The following is a 9,917-nucleotide window of genomic DNA, read 5'->3' as shown; positions in this document are numbered from 1 at the left end:
TTTAACTCTTGTAAATAAATGATGGCATGACGTAGAATTCTCTGAAGTTTGTTTAAGCAAATGATGCAAGGGAGTGTCCCCCCCCCCCCCACTCCCCTGTTCCCTACCATTCTGAAGAATTTTGTTTGAGATGTAGTTCTAGCACCGAAGAGTTGGCAGTAGGTCACAGTTCTAGGGCAAGATGGATGGATGTGCTCTAAATTGGCATCTTATGTGATATATGATGCTGTTTCTCTCATGAGTCCAGGAATCAAGGGGAGAAATCATCCCTGAAATTCACTAGCAACATTTTTGCTTCCTGTTCTGTGGATCTTAGGGTTCAGTAAAGACTGTTCTTCCACCAGCAGGAACAGCCATTCCTTTGAACTGGAAGCTAAGACACTCATATACACCTCACCCCCATGTACTCTGGGTTCCTTGTGCCTTTGAGTTAATAAAAAACAGTTTCTAAAGTGATAGATCCACACTACCAGGGAGCAGTGAGACTACCCGTCAGCAATGGAGGCTACCAATCAGCAATGCTGATTATTTTTTGCCTGTTTGACACAGCTAGAGTTATCTGGTAAGAGAGAACACCATTAGATTGGACTGTAGGCAAGTCTAGGGGGCATTTATTATTATTGTTGTTATTGTTGTTACTAATGGTGTATGTGACAGGGTTACTGTTGGTAGTGCCACTCCAGGTAGGTGGCCCTGGATTGTATAAGAAAGCAGACTGAGCAAGCCATGAGGAACAAGTCAATAAAGCCTCCCGCTATAGTCCCCAGTTCAAACCCTACCTCCGTGTTCCTGCCTCTAGAGGCTACTCTGGCTTCTCTGGGGGGCTAGAATGTAAAGTGTAATCGAAAACCCTTTCCTCCTCAAATTGATTTTGATCAGTGTTTTGACAACAGCAAATCAAAGAAGGACATGAGGCAAGGAGGACTATGACTGGATTCCCTTAGTGTTAACATATCTGATGATTAAAACCCATGGGAAGCTACAACTAAGTCCAAACAGGCTCAAATATAAAATGATGTTTAGTGCTCGCCAAAGAGGAGGAAATACAAAATGACACCAGAAAAAAAAACTTATAAATATGGCATATCTTTGGGACCAGTTATAAAACTGAGGATTCTAACTATATTCAGTGTTATTTTGTTAAGAGTATACACACACACACACACACGCACACGCACATATATATATATGTTAGGCTGGGTGTGGTGACATATGCCTTTAATCGCAGCACTCAGAAGACAAAGGCAAATGAGTGTGAGTTCAAGACCAATGTGGACAACATAGTGAGTTTCAGAACAGCCAGGGGTGCATATGGAGACTCTGACTCAAAAACAAACAAAGAATATGTGTTTATTTTTTATAGTTGACAGTTTTGTTTGCCAGTGTGACAAACTCTGGAATTACCTGTGAGGTAGGCCCCCTGAGGATGCCTATGTGAGTTCATCTTGAGCGCATAAGTGAGCTGGAAAGACTCACCCACTGCTGGGATGGCCATTTCCTCGCTGGTGTATGAAAGTGTATAAAACTGGAGAGATTTAACTAGCTGAGCCCAAGCATACATCCATTAATTCATTGCTCTCTGCTTTTCACTGTGGCTATAATGTGATGAAATTATGAGCCAAATAAACCTTTTTCTTTTATGTTGCTTTTACCTGGATATTTTATCACTACAACAGGAAATGAAGCTAAGATACTCATGTTTTCTTTCAACTCTTCCTTTACCATGTAATTTATTTATTGACTTAATATCAGTACTGGGTATTGCTATGTATTGTCATATTTAATTATGGTATAATAAATGAATAAACATTTCTCAAGGGACTTTGACAACTATTCTGAGGAAACAATATGTTTTCAGTTGTATATGAACCTTATGTTAGGGGAAATAACCTTGTTATTGTTTTTACTTAGAATTGTGTATTGTTGGCCTTTCTCTTTGGACAGTAAGATGCTCAGGAAACCCACAACAACTCACAAGTCTGAAGCCTAGGAACCACACAGCTCTGAGGTGGGAGAGTGTCCCAAGGAAAGGGTATCCTGAGACTTGTGAGCCCAGGAGTGTTGCAGCTTCCGAGGATTTCCCCAACCAAGCTGAGCTGAGGAGCTTAGGGGCGTTAGCCCCAGTCCTTCACATCTTCTCTTCTGGGCTTCTTGGCTTCTTTCGGTGAATCACACCAAGCAGCAAATCTCTTAAAAGAGATTTATTGGAGGAATGAATCCAGGAGGGGCTGTCTCTGTTCTCAGGAGAAGACAGCAGAGAACTGAGCAGACATGGCCTTTATATGGGATTTTATAAGGGGCAGAGCTTTCTAGGGCAGAGCTTTCCAGAGTGAGGATTGGTGGGATTTTAAATCTTGAGCTTGAAGGACCTTAGGGATTGGTCAGTTCTCCTCAGGCGTTAGTGGGTTTCTGTGGGGAGCTCAGGGGTTGGTGGGTTTTCCTGCTTAGGGATTAGTGAGTGTTCAGACCTTTCACTTAAAATTAACATAATCTGGGAAGGGTCTCACTGAGAGACTGGAAGGGGTGAAAACACAAGGAGGAGGACTGAGCAGGTGGCTGGAGAAAGAGACTGATGGATTAGAAGCTGCCCCGGGAGTCATCAGATTGGCAAGTTATTGACTTTTATGTGGGTTTTTAAGGGTGTTAGGATTAGAGCAGCTCACATTCTGCCCAGCATAGTGCTTGCAGCATAAAACTAAACCATAGTATCTCTGTGTCTGTCACTGGGGAACTAGCTGGTTAAAGAAAACTACTGCCTTAATAATGTACTGTATTAATTAATGTAGGAAGAATAAAAAACTAATTCAGCAGTATTTTGCCTGCATGCACGTCTGTGTGAGGGTGATAGAACTCCTGGAGTTGGAGTTACAGTTTTGAGCCTCCATGTGGGTGCCAGGAATCCAGTCAGCATCCTCTGAAAGAACAGTCAGTGCTCTTAACTGCTGAGCCGTTTCTCCAGCCCTCCAAGCAAGTCCTTTTAGCTGCTCTTAGCACTGCATTCGAACAAAATCAAGGCCTCTCTTAATCAGCACTTTATTTTTAAAAGCAAAGGTGGAAAAAATATGATCAAAGTGGAGCAGAATAGGATAGAAAGCAAGGTTGGACATTGTTGCCAAGATTCCAAAATTATGTACACTGGAAAGTGATGCATAGCTCATTGCAACAGTAAAAGCCATCCCTGAGTGGACTGTGAAGGGAATGAGATATCCAACCTATGAAGTGTATGGGAGTGTGTAACTGGTAGAGTCTGCAAAGAAAAGCTCTCAACAGTCAAATGAGCCTGAACCTCCCTAAGCTAGACAATTTCCCTCCTGCTCAGTCCAGCTTCCTTTCTTGGAAATCTGTTCATAAACTATACCCACACTTCTGCTTCCGTTGTGTGTCTGCTCAATGTATCTGCTTCAGGGAATCAAAAACCTAAACTCCAAGGGAAGAGGGAATCCCACTGACCCACAGAGAAAGTTATTCATCTCCTCTTCCCCATGGAAATCCAAATACTTGTTCATCCATGGCTCCAAAAACCTTAATAGGGTAGAAAACCACCTCCACATTTAAGTGGCACTAGCCAAAAGGTCCAGGGCATTATTTTGAGACACCGATTTAAAATAATTTGAAAATCCAGGGAAACTGAATTTGTCCTGAGGAGATGGAGACGTTGGATAACCAACAGCCTTCGCCACCACCTCTAGAACACAAGGCCAACACACCCACAAATCTTTCCGGCCATCATTATAGTCAGGGAGACCTGCCTAGTGTAAACTACTCAGTCCTGGGTTCACATAGCCGCACAGGGATGGCTTAGGACTCAGGGCCTCCACCTGTTAGCCAATCTGCACCAAAAAGGTTAGAGAAGGCCACTAGCAGCCAACTGAACCAACTGTCTGCAGTAGTCCCACCCACTTCATCTCCCCGGGGTCTGAGGATGCGGCTCCCCACACTTAGCATTTTCTGGGGTCCGCAGGGTCCAGTGTCAGCGCCTCAGGCTGCCAGAGACCTCTGCAAAAGCAGAGAGCCGCTTAGCTGCTTAACCTCCTCGCCTGAAAAGAATTCACCCCAAGTTAAGTCGGGTGCCTTCTCTGGACAACTAGACTCTCCTCTTTGCCAATTCCGTTTGCCTAGTGATGCAAGGCCGCAGAGTCTTCGGGAAATCCAATGGACAGAGCTAAAACAACAGGTGTCAAATCACACAGCCCCTTATCAGGAATTGCTTCCTCCTGGGTGCAGATTTCACCCAGGTGAGAATTTTAGTTGTATTTAAACAGAACTTAGTACTGGATTTTCAGAGAGTCCTCTGCTTCCCTTCACCCCACCCCTACCAAACTCCACTGAGAGAACTTCACATTTAGTGTCCCAGGGAGACAACCCCTTGATCTCAAAGAAGTGTTGGCAGGTCAGGCGAAGCCTTTCTAGAACAAGGGTGGGATCTCGAGGTTGTAATGCTCTGAGGACTGTGAAGAAGGTGCTCGGCTTCGTGGAGAAAGTTTTCTCAAACCGTGTCTGGCGTTATCAGCTCAGAGAATCATAATACTCCCAGGAGTACGATAAAATTATTAAATACCACAGAGAAACTAGAGCCTTAGCAATACCGAAAATTGAAAAGGGAGTCGGGGTGAGGAGGAGCCATTTTTGGAATCAGCTTTTGCAAGTGTGACCAAGGTCACACTGAAAATCTGGAGCAGGCAGTTTGTGCCGGAAGGAGAGAAGGGTTCAAGGACGGGGTTCAAGAGTGGGGTGGTGGTGGTGGTGGCGGTGGTGGTGATGATGGTGGTGATGGCGGCGGCGGCGGTGGCGGCGGCGGTGATGGTGGTGGTGATGGTGGTGGTGGCGGTGGTGGCGGTGGCGGCGGCGGCGGCGGTGGTGGTGATGGTGGTGGTGATGGTGGTGGTGATGTGAGTTCTGGCTGTAGTCACACACAGTCCTCACCAAACAAAGCACTATTCAACCACATCCTAGAGCTACAATTTATTATTCAACCTTGGGCTTACAGTTAAACAACACATCCTAGAACTAGAGACTGTTTTTAGGTACATATGCAATAAAGCAAACCAGGTCTCCAGAAGGAATAATTAAGGGGGAAATTCCATAATTACCATGTTTGCCTATGTGTGATGTGCACACATGGTTAAAAGCAAATGCATCACGGGAACGGACCTGCTTACTGAACAGTACCTTACGAAGTCAATTTTGTTAAAACCAAAGGCCACACTTACTCTAGTGATAGATGCATACAGAAGGCAAAACTTAGCAGATGTGGCAGAAAGGGAACATACTCCCAGCACTCAGAAGATGGACGCAAACACTCAAGGCCAGCCTTAGAAAACACAGGGATTTGGAGGCCAGCCTAAGCTACCAAAGATGGGACCCATGCCACACAAAAAAAAAAAAACACTCTCAAAATTCCCAGTCACCCTAACAGCTGAAATGGAGCTTCACACACTGTCAGTCTCTGATACTGAGGCAGGAGAACCTAAGGAACTAACTGAAGGAGCTCGCTGAGTCATTGTTGAAGGAAGTGCAGGATGGCCTGCCACTCACTAACTGAAAGAAAGATGATTCGGTCTTTACAGGATTTCCCATTACACTCTCCATGTGAAGTGTGGACACGACAGAATAATTACAGCCTCCCCAGCTGTAATACCAAGATAGATTACATTTCTAAATTTAGCACAGGTTCTATCTAGCCTTACCTTCATAGTTAGCATTTCCACTGCTGAGATAAAATACCATGACCCAAAAGCAAGTTGGGGAGGAAAGGGTTTATTTGGCTGACACTTTCATACCATTGTTCATTATTGAAGGAATTCATGGCAGGAAGTGAATGAAACAAGGCAGGATCCTGGAGGCAGGAGCTGACGCAGAAGCTATGGAGGGTGCTGCTGACTGGTCTGCTTCTCCAGGCTTGTTCAGGCTGCTTGCTTCTAGAACCCAGGACTATCACCCAGGCATGGCAGCACCCACAATGGCTTAGGCCATCCCTCATTGATCATGAACTGGAAAAATGTCTTACTCATGGGTCTATGGAGGCATTTCCTCAACTAGGCTCCTTCTCTGATGACTCTTGCGTCAAGTTGACACAAAACCAGCAAGTTCAGAGGGCTTTCTTTGTTGTTGTTGTTGTTGTTGTTGTTTTGTTTTGTTTTGTTTTGTTTGGCATTGTTGGTACTCACCTCATACAATTTTCCTTTTAACCTATCACTGGATTCTTTTTAAAAATTGATCATTTGTATTTTGATACATTCATGATCGTAACCATTAAGCATGCTTTAAATTATTTTACTATAAAGGGGATTATGCTCCTGAGAATAAACTACACAAAGATGACTCTCCTCGAACAAGCATGTCTGTGGCTTTCCTGACTTTCACTGTTCTGACTGAGGTCAATGGTTGGTGCAGTCATGTTACTTTCCTTAGACCTTCTGGTGCACATGCGCACAATGCAAGCTCATACCCACACCCATACCCACCCACCCCCAATGTACTTTGTATATTTTATTTTTATTTATTAAGTTTTTGCTAAATTGATCATTTATTTTATGTATGAATATGTCATCTGCATGCTTGGTGCTTAAGGAACTGAGAAGGGGCATTTGTTCTGGAACTGGAATTACAGATAGTTATGAACCACCACATGGGCGATGGATACCAAAGTAACGTCCTCTAGAACAGAAACAAGTGCTCTTAACTGCTTTTTTCTTAAATTTTATGGGTATGAGTGTTTGCCTGCACGTATGTCTGTTTACTATGTACACGCTTGGTGCCTGCAGAAGCTAGAAGAGGACTCGGATACCCTGGTACTGGAGGTACAGACTCCTGTGAGCACAATGTGGGTGCTGGGAATTAAACCCAGTTTCCCTGGAAGAGTAACCAATGCTCTTTTTTTAAAAAAATATTTATTTATTTATTTGAGTGTTCTATTCACATATATGACAGAAGAGGGCATCAAATCCCATTATAGACAGTTGTGAGCCACCATGCGGTTGCTGGGAGTTGAACTCAGGACCTCAGGAAGAGCAGGCAGTGCTCTTACCCACTGAACCATCTCTCCAGCCCCGTAACCAATGCTCTTAACTGCTTGAGTCATTTCTTTAGATCCAGACTTTGTATTTTTTCAATCTTGTAAAATTTGCATTTTCTAGACTATATATGACAGTTTCAAACTAAACTCCTCTGACAGGGAACTGAATTGACCTCTTCTCCAGCTTTGGAAAAGGCAGAAAAAGAGACTGCTGTAGTCCTGAGAGACTGGTTTAAATAAGTCTAGCAACAAATTTCAGTTTCCGTTAGTTCAGAGCAGGACTGGGCCTCCATTCTTCAGAGGTGGGTCCAGCAGTCACTGGAAATGCTGCAAAGAGTGGGCAGCCATCCAGAGACGACCATAACCTGGCCAGAGAAAGATAAACTTAAAAATGGTTTTGACTGCTGGTTTAATTGCTTAAGAAAGATACACTGCTGATCTGGAAATCTTCTGTCTCATGAACTCATGACCTTGCCAGGGTAGCCACTGTGTTTACTCAGTTTGCCTGGGCTTTCTAGTTTAAAAGATTACTTAACCCCCTTTGGAATTTAAGTGCTTGTAAAAAGAGTTTGCAAGCTCACGGAGCTCACCAGGAGTTGCCATCTTGAGTGGTGATCCCAACATGCTAGTGCTTACCTAGCCACCCACCCCCCTTAGGAATTCCCCTAAAAGCCTTTAAAAAGAGCCTACAAGCTCACCAGGGTCACCATCATGACTGAAAGGAGACCCCAACATGTTGGATCCTGTGGAATAAATGCTTCTTGATGTTTGTTTTACGTTTAATAATTAAGGCAGTAAAATATAAGGTAATAAGTTATAATAAGGCACCAGATGCCAGATACTATGTTGTAGATGAGTTTACTAGATGAGCGGGGGGTGGGGGGTGAGAAGAAAAGGGGGAGGGGTAGCCCAGAGAAAGACAGAGAGACAGAGACAGAGACAGAAAGAGTAAGAAGAAGAGAGAGTAGAGAGACACCTCGTGGAGGGTCAGTTCTTTTTTTTTTAAGATTTATTTATTATTTATACAGTATTCTGCCCACACGTGTGCCTGCCCACCACAAGAAGGCACCAGATCTCATTACATGTGGTTGTGAGCCACCATGTGGTCGCTGGGAATCGAACTCAGGACCTTGGTAAGAACAGATGGTGCTCTTAACCTCTGAGCCATCTCTCCAACCCTTTTATAGGGCTCAGGGCAGGGTCACGCCCCTGTGGCAGGTAAACAATGACATCACAGGTAGGTGGACTGAAGCAGAACCCTAACAGTTTGCATACTATGTGAGTCTGGGGTCTTTTCTTCAGCACGTTCTGGACCCTACCAGTCACTCTTAGACCAGGAATATAGATATCATGGAACAAATTATGAAATATTTATTAATTATCAGCCTTCTGCCCATCACAAAGATTTCTGGGACCACAGCCAGGGGCGGGGGGGGGGGCACATTGAGCAGGAACATTGGGCATCAAGCAAATGAGAAGTCAATTGACGAAAAAATATTAGAAGCCATTCCCCATGCTGCCAACATACAACCAGTAGAGCTTGCCTAATAAGAGCTTACAGTATGTGTATATGGGAGAGGAAAAAAATGACCTATAACTGGTCATGAGCCTCATGACCCAATGCTTTTGAGTATATATCTTTCCCTAGTTCCCTAGCCTAGCTCTTTTCTCCAGATTGCTATTCTCAAACTGAACTCCAATGACAGGGATTCAAGTAAACTACAGGAATCCAAAGCTTTCTCTCCCGCTTTGGGGAAGGCAGGAAAAGAGACAGCTGTGATTGCTCTTAATCCGGAAATATAGCATGGAAGAAATTATGGGAGACTAATGTGTTTATGTATTGTGCACGCGTGATGTTGGAGGGGTGGGCACATGCGCTGCGATGAGTGAGTGGTGGCTAGAGGGCAGCTCTGGTGGAGTCAGTTCTCTCTAACCCCCTTTATGTGGGCTCTGGGGATGAAACTCTGGGTCACCAGGCTTGCATGACAAAAGTGCCTCCACCTGCTGAGCCGTCTTATCCGGCCCCTTTCTATTTCTTTAAAAGGCTGTTGGGTTTTTTTGTTTTGTTCATTTGTTGTTTTTGCTGTTACTGAATAGGTCTCTCATACAGTTTTTTGGCCTAGGACACAAGAACCTGGGTATCTCAGTAGGTACTCCCCAGACTCAGACCTCTACCTCCAGCACTGTGGCTAAGGTGGTCCCAGACAATACCAATGTTCCCGTTTTGGTCAGGAGTCTCATTTCTCATCATGTGTGTCATGGCAGGAGAAAGGTCTGAATACATCTCACTTCCGTATCCTGGCCAATTTTTGTCAGTCTTCAGCAGAGTCTACTTATTTTGTCTGTTTTCCTATTCTTTCCCCTCACTTCAACCTACAGCCTTTGTGGCTTCATGGGATGATGAAGAGGACAGTCAGTCCTTAAAGATGGGTGGAAAAGGTTGCCATTGGCCGCAGGGGTATGTGGAGCAAGAATATAAGAAAGCATTAATGAGAGGCTGGAAAGACGGCTCAGTGGTTAGAAGTACATACTGCTCTTCCAGAGGATCCAAGTTCAGTTTCCAGCACCCATGTGAGACAGCTCACAACATTCTGTGATTCCAGGCCCAGGGGATCCAGTGCAGTCTTCTAGCCTCTACAGGCAAACACAGAGAGAGAAAGAGAGAAACACGTATACCCACATATAAAATCCTTAAAATGTATGTCTGGGAACAAAAACGGGACCACACTTTGCCTATATGGGATCAAAAAGAGATGAATTTGCAGAGAACATATCCATCCGCTCAGGAAAGCCCTTCTCTTGGAAAAGGCTTCCAAAAAGACCACTTCTGAATGGCAGCCTCCTCAAAAAGCCCCGCATCTGTATTCTCCCTCCCTCTCTCCATAACTCCTCCACACAGCAG

The sequence above is a fragment of the Acomys russatus genome, chromosome 28 (assembly GCF_903995435.1).
Source record: "Acomys russatus chromosome 28, mAcoRus1.1, whole genome shotgun sequence".
NCBI classification, from domain to species: Eukaryota; Metazoa; Chordata; class Mammalia; order Rodentia; family Muridae; genus Acomys; species Acomys russatus.
Note: the sequence above shows the minus strand (reverse complement) of the source record.